The sequence below is a fragment of the Ictidomys tridecemlineatus genome, chromosome X (assembly GCF_052094955.1).
Source record: "Ictidomys tridecemlineatus isolate mIctTri1 chromosome X, mIctTri1.hap1, whole genome shotgun sequence".
NCBI lineage: Eukaryota > Metazoa > Chordata > Mammalia > Rodentia > Sciuridae > Ictidomys > Ictidomys tridecemlineatus.
Window position 1 is genome coordinate 116,628,817 of NC_135493.1, and position 22,681 is coordinate 116,651,497.

General features: G+C 36.4%; 1 long non-coding RNA gene across 1 annotated transcript; it reads left to right on the forward strand.

Annotated features, from left to right (window-relative positions):
* Positions 1 to 2,115: 2,115 nt before the first annotated feature.
* On the forward strand, positions 2,116 to 9,657 carry LOC144371648 (uncharacterized). Its single transcript, XR_013431600.1, has 3 exons — positions 2,116 to 2,247; positions 4,252 to 4,354; positions 9,520 to 9,657. It is a non-coding gene; the product is annotated as an uncharacterized LOC144371648 (long non-coding RNA).
* The last annotated feature ends 13,024 nt before the right edge of the window (positions 9,658 to 22,681 follow it).

The following is a 22,681-nucleotide window of genomic DNA, read 5'->3' on the forward strand; positions in this document are numbered from 1 at the left end:
GGGAAGAATAGTGGAATGAATCTGACCTAATTCTCCTATGAACATATATGAATATGCCATAGTGAATCTCACCATCATGTACATCCACAGGCACTAATTAAAAAAAACTATAAGTATATAGCAGACAGATCAGTAGAGTAGTGGGAAAGAAAGAGGGAGTGGGAGGAGAGGAGGGAAAGGGGAAGTACTGGAGATTGAATTAGAGCAGATTATATTCCATACTTTCATAATTCTGCCAAAATGAATCCTAATGTTATATATAATTAAAAAGAACCAATAAAACCAATAACAAAAAAGAAAAACCACTAGAGATTCACCAGAATGATTAAAAATAAAGTACTGAGTAGACCATGTACTGAGGATATGGAAGAACTCAATCTCTTGTACATTACTGGTGGAAATTTGAAATGGTACTTGGGGAAAGCTTAGTTTTCTTATTAGCTTAAGCAATAGCTACTTTGGCCCAGAATTTTTTCCTTCTAGTTATTTATCACAAAGGAATAAAAATGTATATTTAATCAAGTAGAGTTGAACAAACCCTTCCTCAGAGTTACTGTGTCTGAGCCTTGACTCCAGGAGGATGTCTGTGGGCTCTGCCATCTCTCTTAGCTCTGCCCACTCATTTTACAAGGACTGATGGAATTGGGTGATTTCCTTATATCTCTACTTGCTAAAAATTCTGTGAAATACTCCCTTGTTATATGAAGCCATAAAAACTGTGCCCATTTGCCACCAGCATGAGTAAGGGCTCATATTACAAGTAGCACAAAATGTCTGGCAATTCCTCAGGAATTCTCTCCTTGTCATAGGAAAGCTGTTCTCTACCCTCTTCCCAGCATGGCTGTAAGGAAGCAAAGAAGAGCTACGTTTATAGGCATATTAGATTTTCTGATTATGTGTCTGAATACATTCATAAGTTCATTCATCAACAAATATTTATTGAACACCTGCTATATTAAGAATTGACTTTGGATGATATCCTCACATCTCTATTCATACATGTGGCACTGGTGGGCTTGTATTTTTTTACATGAAATATTAGAAATACAAAACTGTGTTTCATAAAATCTGTTGGCATCCCTCTTCCTTCCCCCATCTAAAGTTTTTGATTTTTACTTGTTTGTGTTTTGAATTGTTTTTTGACTTGTATCTCAAGGATTGAAGAGAATTAGCACAGATACATTCTGATGTTAAGTAAAATAGTAAATCACAGTAGGTGACAGTGGTCATGGTTTTCTCTGTTAGTAAGTTGTTAAAGAATTTGTGAAGATAGTCATGAATGTACTAAGTATTCGAATTCTGTTTCAGTTCAAGTTGCCATGTCTACACTATGACAAAAATTTGACAGAGAATAAAGTGCATCTAGAATCATCAGTGCCAGTGTGCTCCTTCCTCTTCAGTGTTGATACCAAACCTTCCTTTCCTTTTAAGAATATCAGCAGCAAACATCAACCAAAAAATGGGGTCTACTTAATAGTGACTGGATTGGCTGTTTAAATAGTAAGAGTTGTTGGCCTGGTATGGTATGGTCACTTAGATTCCTGTAGAGATCGCCTCAGTTTCTATCTTTCCCATCAAGGGCCTTCTTCTTGAGAGTGAGATCCCAAGACTCTTGGTTAGAGGTCATTGAGCTCTTGGCCTACCTGGTTGTGTAGATATGGATTTTCAAATAGGGGTGGAGGCCCATAGGTTATTACTGTTGTTTGGAAAGACTTTCCTCTTGTAATCTAGTCTTAATGCTTTTCTGACATTCTAGCAAGGGTAGACCCTGTACAAAGTAGATATCAGTGTTAATAGTATGAGGAGATAAAATAATGAGTATAGTTATACCAAAGATAATGAAATATTGCATAATGTCTGCAATTTACCATTGATTTGAGTGAATCATTAGAAAACTAAATGTAAAACCTGGGACTCTTTTTTGAATTGTATGCTCCCTCATAATTTTGTGTGAGCTTTTATATAAGCACTGTTTTATGAGTTATATAAAACATTTTTAAAAAGTAAAACATTAGAATTGAGTTTGGGGAACACACACTTGTTAATAAGACACATTTTGTGTCCTCACAGAGATGAATATCTGATTGTGATACAGACAAAAAGTGAGAATATGTTATATTATTATGTCACAGGTGAGGTATACAAAAGGAACTATGAACCAGAAGCACAAGAAAAATTTATTCTGATGGGGCAAGAAGTCCTTTGAGGAATTTTCATGGAGACCATGGCACTGGAGTGCATCTCAAGGTATGAGTAAGCTTTTACCATGTAGGAATGGTGAAGAAAGGGAGAGGAAAATGCATGGTAATATGACAGTCCTGGTAATGATGAAAAATGGATATATCTGGAGAGAGGATGGCTAGAGCATAGCAATGGGAGAGAAATTCAGGTAAGATGACAAATGTTTTCATAATTATCTAAGATGTTTGGATTTTACTATGTGAATGTTAATGACGCTTGTTGATACTGACAACATTCCAAAGAGTAAACAAGCTAGATCAGATGTCAGCAAACTCTAGCCTGAAGGTAAGATATGGCCTATGGCCTACATTTATATAGCTTGCCAACTAAGAATGACATTTACATTTTTAAATGGTTGAAAAAAATCAAAACAATAATAATACTTAATGATAACTGAAAATCATATAAAATTCATATTTTGATATTTAAAATACAACTTCATTGGAACACACTTTGGTGTCCAAAAATGTAGCCATGCTAATTTTTTAAAATATTATTTATGACTGCTTTTTTGTTTTAATGACAGAGTTGAATAGTTTTGTCAGAGACACTGTGGCCTACGAAGCCTGAAATATTTATTCTCTGGCTGTTTACAGAAACAGTTTGCCAGCCTCTGGCCTAGATAATCAAAATCTGAAATTTGTTTGAAAACTTAATTTTTTATTGATTACTGTAGGACAAAACCCCACCACTTTTCAGCTATGTGGCCATTTTTATTTTCTTCTCATTTGTATTTCAAAATAACCTAGTATGCTATATTAAAAATTCTTTAGAGTCAAAATCCTGATACTTCATGACAGGCTTTTCCTAAAATGAAAGTTTCAAAAGATAGGCCTTAAAAATAATCCATACTGCAGACAGTGCTGTAGGAACTACAATGCATGGCATTATCATCTATGACTATAAACTATAAAACATACAGACTGCATGACAGCTAACATACATGAGCATAAAGATGAATGTATCTGAGTATGGAGTTGACAAAGTGTGGCACAAAATGATTTCTTCCTGGCATTTAAACACAGACTATCATTTTCATGGCCAATATCTGCAAAACTCTTTGATATCCAGGCTTAGATCATGATTTGAGAAGGTTATTTTGTTCCTGAAAAATAAAGAATTTGGAAAAATAGGAAGTTCCACAACTCTCATCATTTAAAATGACTCTGTTACATAAGGGAATCAGTTTGCCCCTGCCTTGACCCGCCACCATCCTAAGCAAAACTGGAGGTTGTTCTTTTCTGCTAGATAGAAACCAATAGAGAAAACCCAAAGCACTAATAGGACTTTAGGGTTGGGAATTCTTTGATTCTTTTTTTTTCTTGTAGCACATTGCAACAACTTGTTGTCAATTTCAACATTATCACTATCATAATCATTGTTGTTATTATCATCACTGTAGCTGTCATTTTTGAGCATACTGGAAGCTTTACATTGATGATTAGTTTTAGCTTGATCAACATTCTTATGAGATGACTATATCATAGGTAAGGGAGCTGAAGCTTAGAGAAATACTTTTATTTGCTTGATACAAGAGAGCTGTTAAATGACAAGGCTGAATTTGTATCTTGGTCTATCAATACTACAGTCTGTAGAGTCTTCCCATTATAGCACATTGCTTCCTAAACCTCTGTGGTGATATATAAAGAAGCTTAGTGTGTACTAAATAAATTATTTTTAAATTAATGGTAGAAAACACAAAATATACCATCTAAATCATTTTAAGTGTACAATTCAGTAGTATTAATTGCATCCAAATTGTTGTGCAATAGACCTCTAGATTTTTTTTTCTTGCAAAATTGAAACTCTATACCCATTAAAACTATACATCATTTCTCTTTCCTTCTAGCTCTGGGTAAAACACCCTTCTATCTCCTGATTATTTTAGTTTTGTTACTATATCTACTCTATATAACTGAATCATACAATATCTGTCTTTTTGTAACTGGTTTATTTCACTTAGCATAATGTCCTCTTGTAACAGGATGCCATTTTTTTTTGTCTAAACAGCATTCCATTGAGTTTATGCACCATATTTTCTTTATCTATCCATCCATCAATGGACATTGGGTTGCTTGTACCTCTTGGCTATTGTGACTAATGCTTCATGAATGTGAGTATGTAAATATCTCCTTGAGATCCTATTTCTAACTATTTTAGATATAATTTCAGAAGTGGGATTGCTAGGTCACATCAAAATTATTTTTATTGTAAGCCTGAATATTTTCATTGCCCTAGATATATCAAAAGTACTATGATATTAAAAATCTGAGTCAATGGGCTGGGGTTGTGGCTCAGTGATTGATAGAGCACTCACCTATCATGTGTGAGGTACTGGATTCAATCCTCAGGACCACATTTAAAAAAATAAACAAATAAAATAAAGGTATTGTATTCATCTATAGCTAAAATAATCTGAGTCAATATTAATCTAGATTAATTAAAAGAAAAGGCTCATAAGAACTATAAGAATATCTAAATTATAGGATGTCTTAATACAAGTACCTTTTGTTTCATGCAGATATTTAGAAACAAAAGGAAAAAAATAAGCTTGTCATGTCACCCAGCCAAGGTTTTTCAGGGTTCTATTTAGGGAAAAGAAAAAATGATGTAGAGTTAGAAATAAGTCTATAATTATGAATCAAGTCCATAACAAATATCTAATATTAATAGTCTCTGATATATGTAGAGTTTATTCAGAATAGATGAACTTTGGCCCAAGTCCTAAATCATTCACCAATGACACTAAATCAGTGAAATCTGAAAACGAGACTTGTTAAGCATCTAAAGGTCCTTAAAATATAATTCAGCAGTTACATCTAAAACTGATCCTTGACCTACCATGGTGTGGTCATTTTATCTCATGGGCTGAATTGTATTAGTGCATCATCTTTTTCATTTCTGAATCAATATTTTTCATTCATTTTTAAGTAACCATTCTGTAAGCTGATCTTGCTGACACAGTCAATGAATCTTTGGCATCATTTAGACTTGTAGGCTTTAAGAGTCCTCTACAAATTCTGTCAGCTTCTCTATCTTCCTCTGACATTGCCTTTGGCCCTAATTACTCATTGCATTTTTAATAGCTATTTGGATTCTCTTTGGATATATAAGTAGCTATTTCTTTCCTAGGGACGTGAGGGTTGAAAATCTTCTGGGTGGATGGTAGGAAATAGATGGGACACATAATATTTAGAATAATATACCTTTTGTTTCATTGAGGGCCATAGGATTCCCCTTATGACCCAGTAATTTTGCATGGGGTAGAGATGAAAAGGAATACCTGAATTAATTTTTATTTACATTTTTCCCATGTATTTAGCCTAGAAGTTGCAGAATACTAAATCAATAATTGGAAAAAAGAAGGCTGGTCTGGACCAAAATCCTGGGCCTAGACAGCACCAGAAACAGGGGTAACAGTTTAGATGCTGGAGGGTTCTATCCTCCACCTTGACAGAAAATCACCTGGCATATTACCACCTGACCTTCTGTGCAGACTTAAGGGCTTCAAGAAATAGCTATGGACTTTTAGGAAGACTGTAAATTATGAAGTCATTCAGACTGACTGAAATTTGTGCCATATAAGAGAACATCACTGAACAAGGAATTGGAAAACTTGGGTTCAAATCCTGACTCTTTCTCTAACTGAATGGGTTAGACACTGATCATCTCCATGCTCTGAATCTTATTCCTTATCTGGAAGAGGAGAAGATGCGTGACATTTAGAGAATTACTTTTCAAACTGTATGAGTGAAGAATTAGGTGTTTTATTTATAAATCATCAGCAGTTGATACTCTTGACAAATATAATAAGAATAATTTTTTTTAAAAATTCATGTGTTTGGGATGGGGTTGTTGTTCAGTGGTAGAGTGCTTGCCTAGCATGTGTGAGGCACTCGATTTGATCCTCAGCACCACATATAAATAAATGAATAAAATAAACATCCATCAACAACTAGAAAAATATAAATTTTTCAAAAAAATACAATCCAAAAATAATGTGCTTAGGTGTCAACAATGTGAAATTATAATGCAAGTTTTTAAATGCTTACTGTGTACTAATGACAAACATTTGTTTTGGACAGGTATTAGTCTGCAGATCATATTTTAAGAAGCAGTGGTTTAGAGTAGAGATTGGCAGAGTATAGCCTGCAGGTCAAACCTAGCACAGTGCCTATTTTTGCAAATTGAGTTTTCTTGGAACACAGCCATCCCATTCACTTAAGATATTGTTTATGGCTGATTTCAGTGAACAATGGCAGAGTTGCAGTGTGACAGAAACCCTGTGGTGACCAAAATATTTACTATCTGACTCTTTATGAAAAACTTTGTCCACCTTGGTTTAGAGGGGGCAGAAAATAAGGGAGCTGGATTAATTTCCTAAGGCCCTTTCAAGCACAAAGAGATAATAATTCTGCCACGATGCTTGGTAATAGGGAAAATTGGCTGTCTGACCCTGAAAGAGAAATAGTCAGAAAATGCTGCACCTTTCAGTGAATTAGATGTCCTAAGAAGATATTTTGCTCCAAAATGAAATATTTTGCTTTCTTCATCCCTTTATAATTCCAGCATTTCAGTGTATTCCACCCACACACTCTGAACACATACACAATTGTGTATTTGATCAGTTAAGGTCATTGTCCAGGTTTCTGGCTACCCCTTTGTTAAATTCCTAGAAATGTGTGCTCTCCTATTTCATTTCCAAAACATAGCCTATTTCTACATATTTATAAAGACTCTCTGTTTACCACCAAGGCCTTTCTAAAATGAGCTGTAGTTTATGGGCAGCACTTTGGTAGTTCTTTCTAGTTGGTCTTCATTTGTGGGGGTCCAAGAAGCACTAATAGCATCCCTGTTTACTATCTGAGTTCTAAACCTATAGGGAAAGACAACACTTATGATATTGGAAAATGTGGCTTATATTTGTGCACAAGTGAACGTCTTAACACTGATCTCCAGAATCAATCAGACATCATCAGAATGTCTGAAAACTACAGGCCTATGATAAAAGACTAGGGATAGAGATAATGAAAATATATAGCCTTACTTAAGAAAGGAGGAAGAAAAAGGAATAGGGCTCTTCAAGTCCATTTTATTATCTCATACCAAACAGGTCATTTTTAGATGGAGAGGTTAGAAAGACTACATTCATGGATATCCCTCCACAAGGAGGAAATATCAGACATGGAGGGAACTAGATTCAAATGCCGACATCCTTCAGGATAAAACCTCTTCATTGACTCATCTTACCACCTATTCTGCTGTGGAAAAAGAAACTCCATTGGTTTCAAACTTAATAGAAATATAAAGTTCAGTCCAGGTTTTTCTTTATTGGCTAGTCATGAACTTTGCCATTTCTACCTCAGATGTCTCTTCAAACCTTTCTTCCTCCACTTCTCCACTCCATCTCCTTTAAGTCAGACCTTTAAAAAAGTTTTAAAAGTATATTTCTTGGATTTGGGGATATAGTTCAGTGGTAGAACACTTGGCCTGGGTTCAATAACCAGTATTGGGAAAAAAAACTAAAGCATATTTCCTGTAACAGGCACATTATCACATATCACATGTACATGGCTTCAGCATGTCTGTGTTGGATAGCTCCTTATACCCTGAGGATATCCAATCTCAAGGACACAGATAGAGCCTTACTTTTTTTTTCTGCCCAAGGGCCCCAAAGGATTCTGTTAACTTCTGTGTGGGCACATCTGGAGGTGCTAGAGATTTACTATCTGGTAGTCATCTTCAGCAAGTGGAAAAACTCTGGATAAATGCTTTAGACACAGACACATCCCTCTTTGTTTCAGCAGAACAATTTTGAGGAACATTCTTCATTGATGCCCTGATTGGTTTGAGTTGGTGGCAACAAGCTCATTCATGTAGTATTTTCTTATCTTTCTTTTTCCCTGACTCATCCTGCTCTCTTATTTCCACTTTATGGGATTATCTCCCAAGTGAACGACCTATCTTCTATCTTGGTCTTAGGCTTTACTTAGAGGAAACACAAAGTATGTCATTATTCGTGAAGTTGGGTGGTTTTATTACTATTTCTTTAAAGACAAGAAACCAAAAGCATCGATAAGTGAAGTAGCTTGTTGAAAATTTTATTTCCAGAACATGTCATAGTGTTATGGGCCAGGCTATATGGGCAATGACCAAACAGACTACATTTTACCCTGAGACTCCACATCATGTAAGAAATGCATGGAAAGCCCCTCCTCTGCACTCATTAATAGTTGCCTAGCATGACATACTTGGCAACACAAAATAGCAATTCTTATGCAATGTTAGATTGTTCTCTATGGTTTTCATTTTTTTTTGGGGGGGAGGCAATGTACCTTGTCAGAGATTGATTGTCTAGACAGTAACCATTCTCTAATATGTTCTAAACTAGAGTCATTTTGACCACTTTCCCTTCTGCTTGCTTGCTGCCATGCCAATCTGGAAAGTCCCATGGGAAATACCATCGTACCCATTGCATCGTCTCTCTAACTGCCAATTCAGCTTCTGTACCTGCTTGTTTGCAGCTATGTCAACCCGGATGTGTTTTTTGCCTTTAAATATCCTAAAATGCTCAGGCTTGGGGCTGTTCCTTGCAGAGACAGGCCTGTCTGTTATGGGTCCTGTGGGGAGCAATCACTGGCTGGCTATTTAGACAAAACTGGGACTTGGTGTGTTTTCTGAGCAACCTGCCTCACAACGATATCTAAGGATAGATCCATGTCCAATGTTTCCACTTTGCTGATGTCTCCTTTCCACCCAAGATCCAATGCATTTTCCATGTAACATTTCATTACCTGAATGAAATTTTAATAGAAAAATTTAGATGTATTACTAGGCATAAGGTATTTTAAAACGCATTTGTAGAAAGTGGCCTCTTTGCAAGTAGGCATAGTGGTAAATACTTAATCCATGTGTTTTGTTCAAGTGCTAGGACCCATTTATTGTGATTCAAAGAATGGAGACTTTTTAATCAGCTTTTTATTTGTTTGTTTTCTGAACCATTCATATTACAAGCATTGTTTGCCATGTTCATTTCTTGAAATAGAGCCAAATGAAGCACTTTGCAAGCAAAACAGGCCACTCAAATGATTTATTATCATTCAAAAATAAATGAAAATGCTCCAAAGCTGAACAATTAAGCTTTCAAAAGTAAGTACTCAAGTAGGCTTCCTCATTTAAAGAAATCCAAATTAGCTCTAAACTCTCAACTCTAATTTCAATTAAGCAGAAAAAAAGCCCCTGTCCAATTGTGAACTATTTTTATTTTGCCATTTTCAGTCTTTTAAAACATCAGAAGTGTCAAGACAGAGAAAAGACTGTTGGAAAACATTTGCCTACCATCCTGAATGGTCATAAATAGCAGGTAGGAGATGACATCTTGGGAATGCCCTCTTAGCTTCTCTAGGCATATAATAATCTAAGTGGAAATGAATGGAAATTGGTCCAAAGAAAGTGAAAATATATATATATATATATATATATATTTTTTTTTTTCCAAGCAGAAAACAGTATAACTCACCTGGGAGTTTTGAAGAGCTCTTTTTTACTGAAGAAACTACTTACTATTTAGAGGTATGGGTGGAGTTAAGGGTACCATTAAGGATACTGGGGTATCAGCATGTAGCAACATTAGAAAGCTAGAAAGCTATTATCAATCTTAGGCCTGGTGAGGTAAAGGAGGGAACAGATCTACTAGGCACAGTGATAGCCAGAAACATGGATGTGCCCCCACTCCCAGAAATGGTGATAACAGAAGAATGGTGTGAAGCTGGCAGAGATCCAAGGTAGTAAGTACTTTAACCATTTTTTAAAAATCTCCTATTTTCAAATCACTCTCCAGGTACTTCCCTTTAGCTGAAACCAACCAGAAGCCAGTGGCATGGGGTGGAGGTAGAGGTGAGAATCAAGTGATGGAGCTCACATAGGTCACTCTACTGGGGCACAAAGAAGGACAGAGAAAGATGGAGAAGGGATCTAGGAGCTAGTGAAAGAAAGAGAAAGTACTGCATTTGCTCACTCACTCATAAATCAATCCTATCACATACATGAACAAAATCAGTTTCATGGAAGCTTTAGCTCCCCAAAGGGTAGGACTTAGACTCACCACTTACAGTAACTAAGAGAGAAGCACTCAAAATAGATTTTAGCCTAAAATTTTAATGTTTACTTGGAAGCCTATATACATTTGGGTACATATTTAAGCAAACAACTGTGATAGTCAACCTTAATATGGATAAAAAGCAATAAGTGCTCATAAAACAAAATGATTTCTTTTTCTCGATAGTTAAAATTCTAGCATTACACAAATATTTCCTCAGTTGACTGATTATTGAATCCACATCTCAAAAGTTTATTCAAATTGGACCAAATTATTTTATTTTTTCATATATTCTTATTGGGGCTGGGCATGGGAGCCTGCACCTGTAATTCCAGTGAGTTGGGAGGTTGAGGAAGGAGGATCACAAATTCAAGAGAAGCCTCAACAATTTATCTAGGCCCTAAGCAACTTAGCAAGACTGTATCTCAAAATAAAAAAATAAATAAAATTGGCTGGGGATATGGCTCAGTGGTTATAGGAATAGGGTGCCACACTCATGAATTTGCTGCAGTTTGTCATTCATCGTTAGACACTCATTGAGCATCAAGCCGTTTACTAAGCCTAAGAGAAAGACATAAAAGCATCCTTGTTAAGGCTGACTCATAGTGGGGTAGGGAGGGGGAGCATGGGAGGAATAGACAAACTCTAGATAGGGCAGAGAGGTGGGAGGGAAGGGAGGGGGCAGGGGGTTAGAAATGATGGTGGAATATGATGGACATCATTATCCAAAGTACATGTATGAAGACATGAATTGGTGTGAATATACTTTGTATACAACCAAAGATGTAAAAAAATGTGTTCTATATGTGTAATATGAATTGTAATGCATTCTGATGTCATATATAATTTTTTTAAATAATAAAATTTTTTTAAAAAGCATCCTTTCCTTGTTCAATATTGCTTGCAAGTTAAGGAGGTAGATAGGAGACAAGTAAATACTTTAATAAAACATGTTCAGATGATGATCAGTACTGTAGAGGAAATGAAAACAGTGAGGAACTGAAATACAATTAGGGAGAAGGACAATCTCAAGTAGATAAGGTGGTCAAGTAAAGTTCTTTTGAGACAAGAACATGAAAACTGAAATCAGAGGGATGGAAAGGAGGTAGACCTGTGAAAAGCAAAGGAAGTTATAACCTAGACAAAGGGAACAGCAAATGTAAAGGCCTAGTGGCAGGAAAGGACCTGAGTCTTTTGACAGTGTATCCTCTTATTCCTTTAGGATAAGGTGACTTAGAGTTACTTCAAAAGTTATAAATTCCTGCAGTCCCCTCACAGATGCAGTGCATCAGGATGCAGAGAAAGGATCCCTGGGAAATAGGTAAAAACTATGATCAGGAACATTTGCAAAACCCTGCCCATAAAAAACTACCAAATATTATTTGGACTATATATGGTGGTATATCTCAAAGACATGGGGGCTGAGTGTAAACATGATGTGTAACCTTGTTGATTTTCATAGTGCCTTGTTTCAGAGGTATTAACCTCTTAAAAGTAGCAACCAAAGTTAGCAAGATCAAATGTACCTGAGACACCTGCTTCCTGGACCTTGGGGCTGCTGTTGGCTTTAGATATACAAGTGATGAAATGTGGTAGGCTGAGTTCCAAAGATGCTCCTCCAAGATTCCCATCCTCTGGTTATTCAATCAAATGCTAATCTAGGTATTGCCATGAAGGGGCTTTGCCAATGTAATTCTGGCTACAGGACTTAAAATAGACAGTAATAAGGATTACTCAGGCAGGTTCAATTTAATCACATAAACCCTTATAAGTAAAGAATTTTCTCCAGCTGGAGTCAGAAGGATGATGCCACAGAAGAGGAGGGCAGAAGAGGCATTCAGAGAGATGCAGCAGATTCAAAGAGATTAGAGGCACGACAAGGACTTAACCTACTGATGCTGGAGTGGGGGTGGGGCACATGGAAAGTGTGAGAAAGAATGTGGGAAGCCTCTAGGAACAAAGACCATTCCCTGGTTGACAGCCATCAAGGAACTAAACAGCTTGAATAAATTAATTTGAAAACTGATTTTTTTCCCCTTAGAGCCTCCTAACATAAGCCCAGTCATGCAACAGCTTGTTCCTGGCCTTGTGAAATATGAAGCTGGGAAACAAGCTAAGCCCACCAGGACTTCTGACCTACAGAAATGTAAGATAATAAATTCGTGTTGTTGCATGCCACTAGGGTTGTGGTCATTTGTTCTGGTGGCAATGGAAAAATTATACAAGAGGTTATAGTCAAACTCAGTGGCTCCCAACCTTAAGGCCACTCTTAACACTCATCATCATTAGGAGTCCCACCAGTGGTTTAGTGAATTGAATCATTTATCCATCACTTAAGTTTTCTGAGACTCACATTCCTGATCTGTAAAACAGAGATAAAATTGCCCCTGACTCAGAGTGTATCTGAGATGCTGAGGAGATGAAAGCACTAAATAAACTTTGAAATAACATACACACATTAAATGGTTGCTTCCACAGGTTTGGAGACATCAGAATGCCTTTTGGCAAAAATACTTGCACATAGTTCTTCCCATCTGTTACAAGTCAGATTGCCTGAGAAGCAGATTTGAAGATGGAACTTGGAGTTACGGTCTGAGGCTATTTATTAGGCCTATATGGGATCAAGACCTATGGAAGGAAGCAGGATTGGGCAAGGGAGAAGTTGAGTTGGAACACAGGTGTGTCAGTTAGTCCCATAAAAACTTTATAGCTGAGATGTTCCTTCAAAGTTGTTCAGGGATGAGCCCTGGGTCTGAGCCTTGATGCCTTCTGAATAGATTATCATTGGATGAGGTTGCCCTAGAAAGAAAACACTGGCTTGATCCAATCTGCTAGATTGAGCTGAGGCAGTTCCTGATGAGGGCTGATAGCCAATAGCACTCCCAGCAGCTAGGGGTAAAGTCCTTCCTACTTGAAGGGAAATCTGAGTAGTCTACCACAATATTCACCACAATATTATTGATCTTTGTGCATTTTCAATAAGAGGCTTTTCTGTCATACAAAGGAAAGCATATCTTAGGTACCATTTTGTTGTCTATATGTTTCTTGTGACTTGGCACTTCAGTTTCATGCAAAATAGATGATATTTTGTAATTAATATCCCCTCTTAACTCTCAATGATCTCTTGTATTAGCCCATTTTTAGGATCTTTGAATGCCTATAGATTTTTTTTGGCCAAATTTGAGCCTGCTTAAATATGCTGGCATATATATCTGCCAAGATCAGCTCAAGAAAATAACATTGGGAAGGAACTAAGGAGAATCCTATAGGAATCCTCTTAAAATGCCTGTGGGCTAAATGTTTAAATATAACAAACAACCACTAGGGTCCCCCAAGGCTCTAATTTGCTGTACTAAAGGAGAACATTTTGTGCAGTGATGGCCACAGGATTCCAGGAGAGTTTCAGGAGAGGCATTTTAATATTTCATTTTATCAAACCTCTTCTCTCTTTCAAACGGCATAATAAACTGCAAATGTCTTATGACCTTGGAGTGTTTTTATGCCATATTCCAAGCCTTACAAGTTACCCTGGGATGTGAGGGTTGAAATGTTATGGTAATGTGTGATTGAGAAGGAAAAAACTAGAGCAGTAAAGGAAAAGGATGGAAAGACATGATTTTTAAACATCATGTTCAATCCTATTCCTCTAGCTGACAGTTTTGTACCTTTGAAATCAGCATTAGTTCTTCACTGCCTATCAGGCATATTACTGTTTTGTTATTATAGGGGTTGAAAATATTAATCTGCACTGAGATCTTTGACATAATGTTCTAGGGTGAACAATATTTGGTTAAACCAATTTTAGCAAAGTATATAGGTTGTTAAAACTTAGACTCAATCTATAAACCAAATCATAAGAAACTTAACTGTGGTTACAAGTCAGTCTATAAGGGTTATCATGCAGAATAAAGATTTAATTGACAATAGTTGGAACATGAAAGAGAAGAAAACAGGATGGGGTAGTATTATTCTAGTCTAACAAAATGAGGAGAAAAAAGGAAGAGCCCATGTTTAATAGTCCCAGACAAGGAGGCTTAAAATTCTATATAATGTTACACAGGTGACTACTTTTGTTGTTCTCTTATGTGTAATATATAGGGAAGAGGAGTGGATAAGTCAACTGTCTCTATCTAAAAATCAAGAAATCAGAAAATCTTAAGATTGATATCAGCATAAGTAATTTATTGAGAAGTATAATAGTATCAATCCGAGAAACAAAATTAGAAATAGTAGTTTTTTTCTAGGGAAGGCAACTGTTTTCATAAACTCTTCCATGCTATTTTATTTTTAAGAATATTACTTTGCACATATTCATTTGACCAAGCCAGAGAAAGAGAAGATGCAACATCAGCAACTTAGTTTCAGGACAGCAACAACATTCATTACATTAAATGAAATGTAGCTAATTTGGATTCTATTGGCAATGTATCTTTGATCATATTTAATTTGTAAATTTGTTTTGATTTTACAATAGAAAAAAGCATAAAGATTTTATACTCAGCTTGATGTATGTGCATTTCCAAATACCATTAGAATAAATCAATTCTTAGAGGTCAAAACTTTTTCTTTCCATCATTATATTACTTAAGTTTAAAGACGACCACTTCATTGTAAAGGGTTGAGCTACCTTGGTAATGACTCATTACTCAGGGCTTGGTTCAATTTCATGTCCTCTCTGAAGCTTTTCCTTTATCTTCTAAACAGAATTGATGATGCTCTCCTTTGGGTCCCACTGTATATTATACATGCATTTATCACAACTTATGCTTCTCATCATAGAGCTATTTGTTTATACAGATGTTTGTTTATGGTTCCTAGACTAAAAGTGATTATAAGTAGGGCTCATAGCTTGTTCATGTGTATTTTTAGTACCCAGCTCAGAGCCAATCACATACAAGAAGCCCAGCAAATATTTGCTGAATTGAAGATATTCCCTTGGGCTTCAGAACCCCCCCCACCCCCAAGTGTTAGCCATCAATTTTAGAAATCTCAAGGTACTTTATTCATCACGGCTAAAAAGCTTTTTAGAGATAGGAGAAACATTAAGATGAGGCATAAGTCTTATAATTAGATTTATGGCAGATTCAAGGCATCGTAAAAAGAGTTGTCTTAAACTCCTTTCCTGGGTGTCTGTACCCCGTGTAGAGATAAGGTAATAGTCTCATTATATTCAGGTATAGTAAATATTAGTACAATGGGAGACTATCCTAGCATATAATGACACATCATAGGTACTTATGCATGATCAGCTTTTTAAAGATAACTCTGCAACACTGAGATTTTCAGTATTACTGCAGGAAGGAATTTTAACCTACTTCTTAGCCCCATTTTCACTCATCCCCCTTTGCAGTTCATCCTTTATCCAGATGAATCTGTCTTATTGGTCTACCTACTTATGAAAAGAGACAATAAAACCACAATACAAGAAAACAAAAGGTGAAATTATTGAATATTTCTGAAAAGATCAGACTCAGAGGAAGAAGCAGTAATTCTATTTGGAAATGTATAACCTATTTGTTGAGATTGGTGAAACTGTTGAGATTTTTGTTTGTTGTCTTCCCCAGTCCCCTTGGTATTGCCAGTGCACATGCCCATTCATTAATTCATTTAGCAAGACATCAGACACCAGTTAGGAGCAAGATGTTTCTCTAGGCGCCATGGTTGATTTGCAAGATGTGGCCCTAATAAACCAGAGTAAGAACTTCATGCAATTTGTCTCCTGGCCAACCAGTCTGTTATTTACAGTTTTACAACTGACTTTGACAAAAGGGAGCACTCTCTATTGATTGCAACTTTTAAAATGGACCTAAATAGCTGACAGTCAGGTATTTAAACAAAAGCATGAAGGCTCCTTGGGAGCCATTAAAGCTGGCTTAGTTGCTTTATTCTTTAAAAAGACATATTTGTTTTATTGTGATCTCAATTATAGCACTTCCTCAAATGTTGACACCTATGAAAAGCCACTATATATATTACGGTAAAACGATTATGTGATACTTAACCCTACAGACTTTTTAAATACCTCATATTTCCACTCAAATAGATTTAAGGATTCAGAAATAAGGCTTATTTTCTTAAATCTTTTGCTTTTTAAGCTTAGAATTTCTAGATAGTAATCTAGTTGGAAACATCAGCACTTGAAAAAAAATAGGGTTTATTTCATTCCTTCAGAATGTTTTTATTTTATTTTTCATTGAAGTTACTTCAAAACATTCTTAAAGAACTGGATTAAGTATTTATGGAAACCTCTTACCCTCTTAAGTTATGAAGTTTAGAATAAAAAACTTTAACTTATCCTCAACCAGGTATCAAACAAGAATATATGAAGAATATTAAGAATTCATTTGAATTTACTTCCTTTCATCTGTCATCTCCTTTAGTCCCAGTTTCTTTTAAACTACCAGTGCTTTTATAAGAAGAATAATTTGTAATGTAGATATCAAAAACCACAATACAAGAAAACAAAAGGTGAAATTATTGAATATTTCTGAAAAGATCAGACTCAGAGGAAGAAGCAGTAATTCTATTTGGAGATGTATAATCCTAAGAATTTCCATTTCCCTAAATTAAGGCCAAGTATTGTAATCTTAAGATATCCCCAAACTTTGCCTATAGGAATTTATCAGTGATAGAATTCTGTACAGATGTACACAACCTCAGTCAGAACAGAAACGTAATGGTGCCATATTTAGGCTTAGTATAAGAGAATATTTTTCCATAAGCCCTGGGGAGAACATTATTGACCTTATAGACATATTCCACACTTCATTAGTCCTGGATAAAATAGGATCTCATAATAACACTTAAAAAGTAGTATCTCTTCATCCCATGCCTAGAAGTTACAAAACTAATTCTTTCCTCAAATCTCTTCTACAGCTTTGGGAAAAACTCAGAAAATTCCTGGAGCTTCCACTATGTGCCAGCAAACATAGTCCTCCTAGCATTCTTCTCTTTTGCCACTATGACTGGTTACTTCTTGGGATCCACCACTGATCTTTGTCTGATTGTTGCTATTGGATGGCCTTCAATGGCAAGAATTCTCCATCAACAGATTGACCACTTATTGTAAAAAAGAGATAACAATGTCTCTTTTGAAAAGTCACTGGAAAGTTTAAACAGGATAATATACAGTTGATTCTCGTTATTCATAGTTCTGCATTTGTGAATTCACCTACTTGCTAAAATTTATTTGTAACTCCAAGAATAATACTGTGACTGTTTTACATTCACAAAGAGAAGCAGCATGGCAAAATTTTGAGTTATCCAAAGCATATGTTACTAGCTGAAGCCAAACAAACAATGCTCTATCTTGTTCTAGCTCTCATACTGTAAACGAATACCCTTTTCCAGTCTATTTAGTGCCACATTTTTGCATTTTCATGCTTTTCTTTGAATATTTAACTGTGTAAAATGGCCCCCAAGTGTAGTGCTGAAGTGCTGTCTAGTGTTGTCTAGTGTTCCTAAGTGCCAGAAGGTTTTCTGCCTTATGGAGAAAATATGTATGTTAGATAAGCTTCACTCAGGCATGAAGTACTCCTGGCCATGAGTTCAATGGTAACAAGTCAACAATATGTATGAGATAAGATCTTTAAATAGAAATAAATCAAAGAAAGTTATGTGTTGATCAGTTGATAAAAATGTGAACATATGCTTGCCAGAATCTAAACCTGCATTTCTACTAGGAATAATGGTTCAGTATTTGCTGATTCCATATTTGTAGTAATTTTATAAAACATAACTACAGCAAATAATGAGAACTGACCACACTGTAAATGCCTGGTACTTAGGTGGAGCTAAACAAGTACTTCCTCCTTTCTCTGTTCTCTGTATATATAAGAATAAAATGGTGAAATTTTCTTTGAGGGTTAAGAGGTGACTGCTTCCTAAACTTCCTCTTCTTAAAGTGTTTCCTTGAAACCATAAGAGGGTCAATAAGAGGTCCAACCTTTTTATTTTACAATGAAATGTCAGGGGCCTTTTGCTATCTGGTCCTGTAAATGTATACCTTCAAAATTAACTCTCAGATGAAGTACACAGGGGATTGTCACAGGTGAACGTCTTTATCTCTCAAAGAGATAAGAGAAGATTAAATTATTCTTTCTTCTGTCTCACTGTAGAAATCCGTATTAAATTCTTCCTGTCTTTGTGGGTACATTTGAGCTACCTTACAAGCATATAAATCTGGTATTGCTTACTTAAAAAAATGTGTTCCCTCTCTCTTTTATATTGGTAGAGTGAGGTCTTTTGTCAGTAAGATTATTTTATTTTTTCAACATGTGTTGGAGTTTTATTCTGGGTAGGCTGTTCTTTTTAAATTTCTTGGGCTTGTTTATATCTGTCAATGACTGAATGGCTTTTTGGCTTAGCTATTATGCAGTTCAAATTATACTAATGCACCTGTTAAGTTAAAGTGGTTATGCTTGTGGGCTCTCAGTGAATCAATTTTGCTGCTGAATAATGAAGCACCTCAGGTTTTCCATATTTCTGTGTCTACTTAGAAACCAGAAAAATGGATGTCCAGATATTTTGCAAGGTGCCTGGTGATCCTAATTGTCGATTGAGGATGTTGCAGGCATGGAAAGAAAGGTTGTTTAGACTCTAAATTTTATGGCATGATTCTCAGTTACTGGCTCTAGTCATGAGCCAGATGTCTGATTTTTCTAGGAGGTGTGTAAATCCAGTAATTTAAGATAGAAACCCATTTGGGACTCCATTGGATCATCTTAATAGCTGTTCTGAGGAACCTATTTTAGTAAAAAATGATGCAAGTGATGCCTGATTTTGTACTCATCCATCTGTCCCCTTTTTCTCAATGTACTTCTTTTCCTGGAGATGTTCTAAGTGATATCTAAGTCACTGGCTCAACTCACTCCTTCCTCTAGGACAGGGTTTCCCAGCCATTGTTTGTTGTTGTGTGTGCTGTTCTGTGCATTGCAAGTGGATAGCAGCATTGCAGGTGTTTAGCAGCATTCCTAGCCTTAACCTGCTAGGGGCCAGTAATACCCCTCACTCTCCATTTATGACAACCCCAAATCTCCACACATTATCAGATGTCTGGCGGGGGGATTCCTTCATAGATTAGCAGTGATTTAGTGACAGAAGGTGTATTTCGTGCCAACTGTGGGTTTTCAGTGTTTTCTGTCTCTGTGATTCAAAGTAAAGGGCTTCCAGGCCCACAAAAGAAGCTCATCATAACCTGGCACCAAGGATTTCCACTTGTCTATAGTAATAGGAAATGTGGCTGCCATGTGACCGAGGTACTTCTTAGCAATTGTTGTATAGTTCGAAAGTTGCCAGAATTTTAGGAACAGTACCTGCTGTGTGTCTTGGTTTTCTTGTTTACACAAGGAAGGAAACACTGCCCCTCACAGAAACTTCATTTTGTTTTGCTTTTGGATTCTTTCCTGATTCAGAGAGGACAACAAACAGTAGCTTCTGGAAGATGAAGAACAACTTGTTCATCTAAATTGTGCCTTTTCTCAGTTCTCTGGAGTTCCTGACCTTAATGGTTGGGAACTTCCCTTTTTTGATATTTCCTTCTTCAGAACCTTTGTCCAACTAAGCTGATTGGTTTACCACTGAGAGGCAGGAAGAGGTAGTGCATCACAGCATAGATTCAGTTCAAAACATGGCTATGTGACTCAGTTTGGGTGACTTTAAATGGCTCAGTTTAACTTTTGGTTTATATTTCTTTTTTTACAAAATGCTGATAATAACATTATCATTCTTAGTCTTTGTTGCAAATCTTAAATAAGTTCATATTCTCCTAGCACTTGAACAATGGTGTGAGGAAAAATTTGTACTTCAGTGGAAAACTACAGACCTTTCCCTCTTACCTGCTTCTGATTCTATGGAAGTAAATTTACAACTCTAACTTATAGACAATTGATAGCAATGCAAAATGATTCTTGTATATGAACGTGAAAATGTGCATTCATTCATGCTATAGCCATTTAGCTGCTTTTATTTCAATGTTTCTCTGTTTAAGGGACACGAAGAGCTGATGTATTTGCCTGTTCTTCCTTTCAGTGTCTATATAATAAATTCTCTGGATCTAAAAAGGACTTATGTTTCTTTACTGGTCAAATCTGTCAAGCCTTGGCTTTGACTTGTGCTTGACAACCAGAATTTGAAACGAGATTTACCTGTCTTACCCAAGTCTGTTTCTCACCGTATCTCTTTACACCACTGGGTATCACCTCTTTTAGTGGTCTGCCATTTTTTAACTATCCTGTTTTTGTAGTAGTATTTATGATTGTTAGTGCACGTATGAAACTGAATCCACAAATGCCTGTGGCCTTCATCCCAGCCTATATCTGTTACTAATTGCTGCCTAACACATTATCCCCAAACCTAGCAACTTAAAGCAGCACATGATTTATGTGGGTCATGAATTTAAGCATAAATTATGTGGGTGGTTCCTCTGGCCCTGGGACTCTTACTACATACTCAAGGCTATGGTCTTACTACATGAAGTTCAACTGAAGAAGGATTTGCTTCCAAGCTCACTCACATAGTTGTTATCAGGATTCAGTTCCTCAAAGGCTGTTGAACTGATGGGTTGGCTATTGGCCTGAGGTAAAATTCAGTTCCTTGAAATGTGGGCATTTACAATATGGTAACTTGCCTTATTAAGGTGTGCAAGCTAAGAAGGCAATAGAGACAGTCTGCTGAAATGACAGTCCATCATTTGCCATACTGTATTCATTAGGAACAAGTCCCTACATCCTGCCCACACTTAACAGGAAGGGATTATATAAGGATGTAAAAGCCAAGAAGCAGGAATCATGAGCCATCTTAGAAGTCTGCCTATCATATAGCCATATGGGATCCAAATTTGTGGGCTTCATCCCAGCACAATCTGAACCAAATCCAAATGGGCATATAAAATAACCATAAGCCAGAGTTCCACAGATCTCATAAAGAGGAGTAAATATGAGGCAATATTATTATTAAGGTCCAAATATATCTATACCATAGACCCCGCCTACTGACAGCAGATCTCCAACCTTTTCCTTCAAAGTCAACTTTGGTTATTTCTGAGAGTCCACAGGAGTGCCTCACATAGTCTCATAAACAAGGCCACCTCAGTCTTTAGTTGCAACTTTTAAGAAATGGAGCCAGGCATTGTCATTGTTTCTAGCACTCTCAGAGGGAACCCTTAAGATGTTAAAAAGGAATTGTTTCCTTCAGTTCTCATTGCACTATTGAAGCCATCATCTACAAAATAAACAGAACACACTGGACAAAATTCTCCTTCCTCACTGTAGATCACAACTTGGATATCCAAATAGTGGTTCTTAGTACCCAATGCTTCTGCTGTGGAGAGCACGTCTGTTTTGTTCAAATACCCTTACTCAGGTCAGGTCAGGCAATGGATATCATGCCATCTTCTCTGTCTTGTCATCTTCCCATGTCTATTCTCATGTGCTCAAAACTTCCTCATAGGTTCCCTTATCACTTCCAATCTGTGTTAATTTCCAGAGGCAGTCTTTAGAGAAAAAGTTCAGATTTGGAACTTTCACCAGCATCCACACTTCCAATCTGTGTTAATTTCCAGAGGCAGTCTTTAGAGAAAAAGTTCAGATTTGGAACTTTCACCAGAATCCATGGTATAAATGTTCCCACTGTACACAATTATGTCATTGAACGTGGAATTGGGAAGAGATTGTGCACCATCTAGCCCTTTGCAAACTGGTACAAGCTGGCTCCAACATACTGCTATCTGTAAGGCCAATGTCCCCAAAGACACAGTCACAATATGAATCCTAGCCTGGACTAATGGGAGCCTTACTATGTACTCTTTATTGGTTATTCACCCTCATCTGGGGATGTGTAGGATTAAATTGCTGTACCTTGTAACAATTTAAAGTATATTATATGCATGTATGAATATGGCATAGTGAATCCTACTGTTATATATAATTGTAATTCACCAATAAAAATACATAAACAAATAAAAATAGAAACTGGATGAAGTTATATGGGGTAATGTAGAGACCTAGACAGAATGAAGAATCTTCCTTTAGGATACTGGCAGAAGTGACTATGGAACTCTTGTGTGTTATGTTTACTCAACTTGCTGTCTCTGAAAACTGGGACTGGATCTCAGTATCCTCAGAAAAAGAAGTCTGATGTATGCAAATAATTGTCAAAGTCATCACCATTTAAAATATACTTCCTATTCTCCAAAATTCTCATGGACTGCAGATTATTTCCCAGACTTCATTGTTCTTCTTGGTGTCTTTGATATCTTTACTCTATATTCCTGTGTTGGTCCAGCCTGAAGGAATTTTGTTCCTTCTTCATTCTAAAACTTGATCAAGTTTATTTTTAATGGTT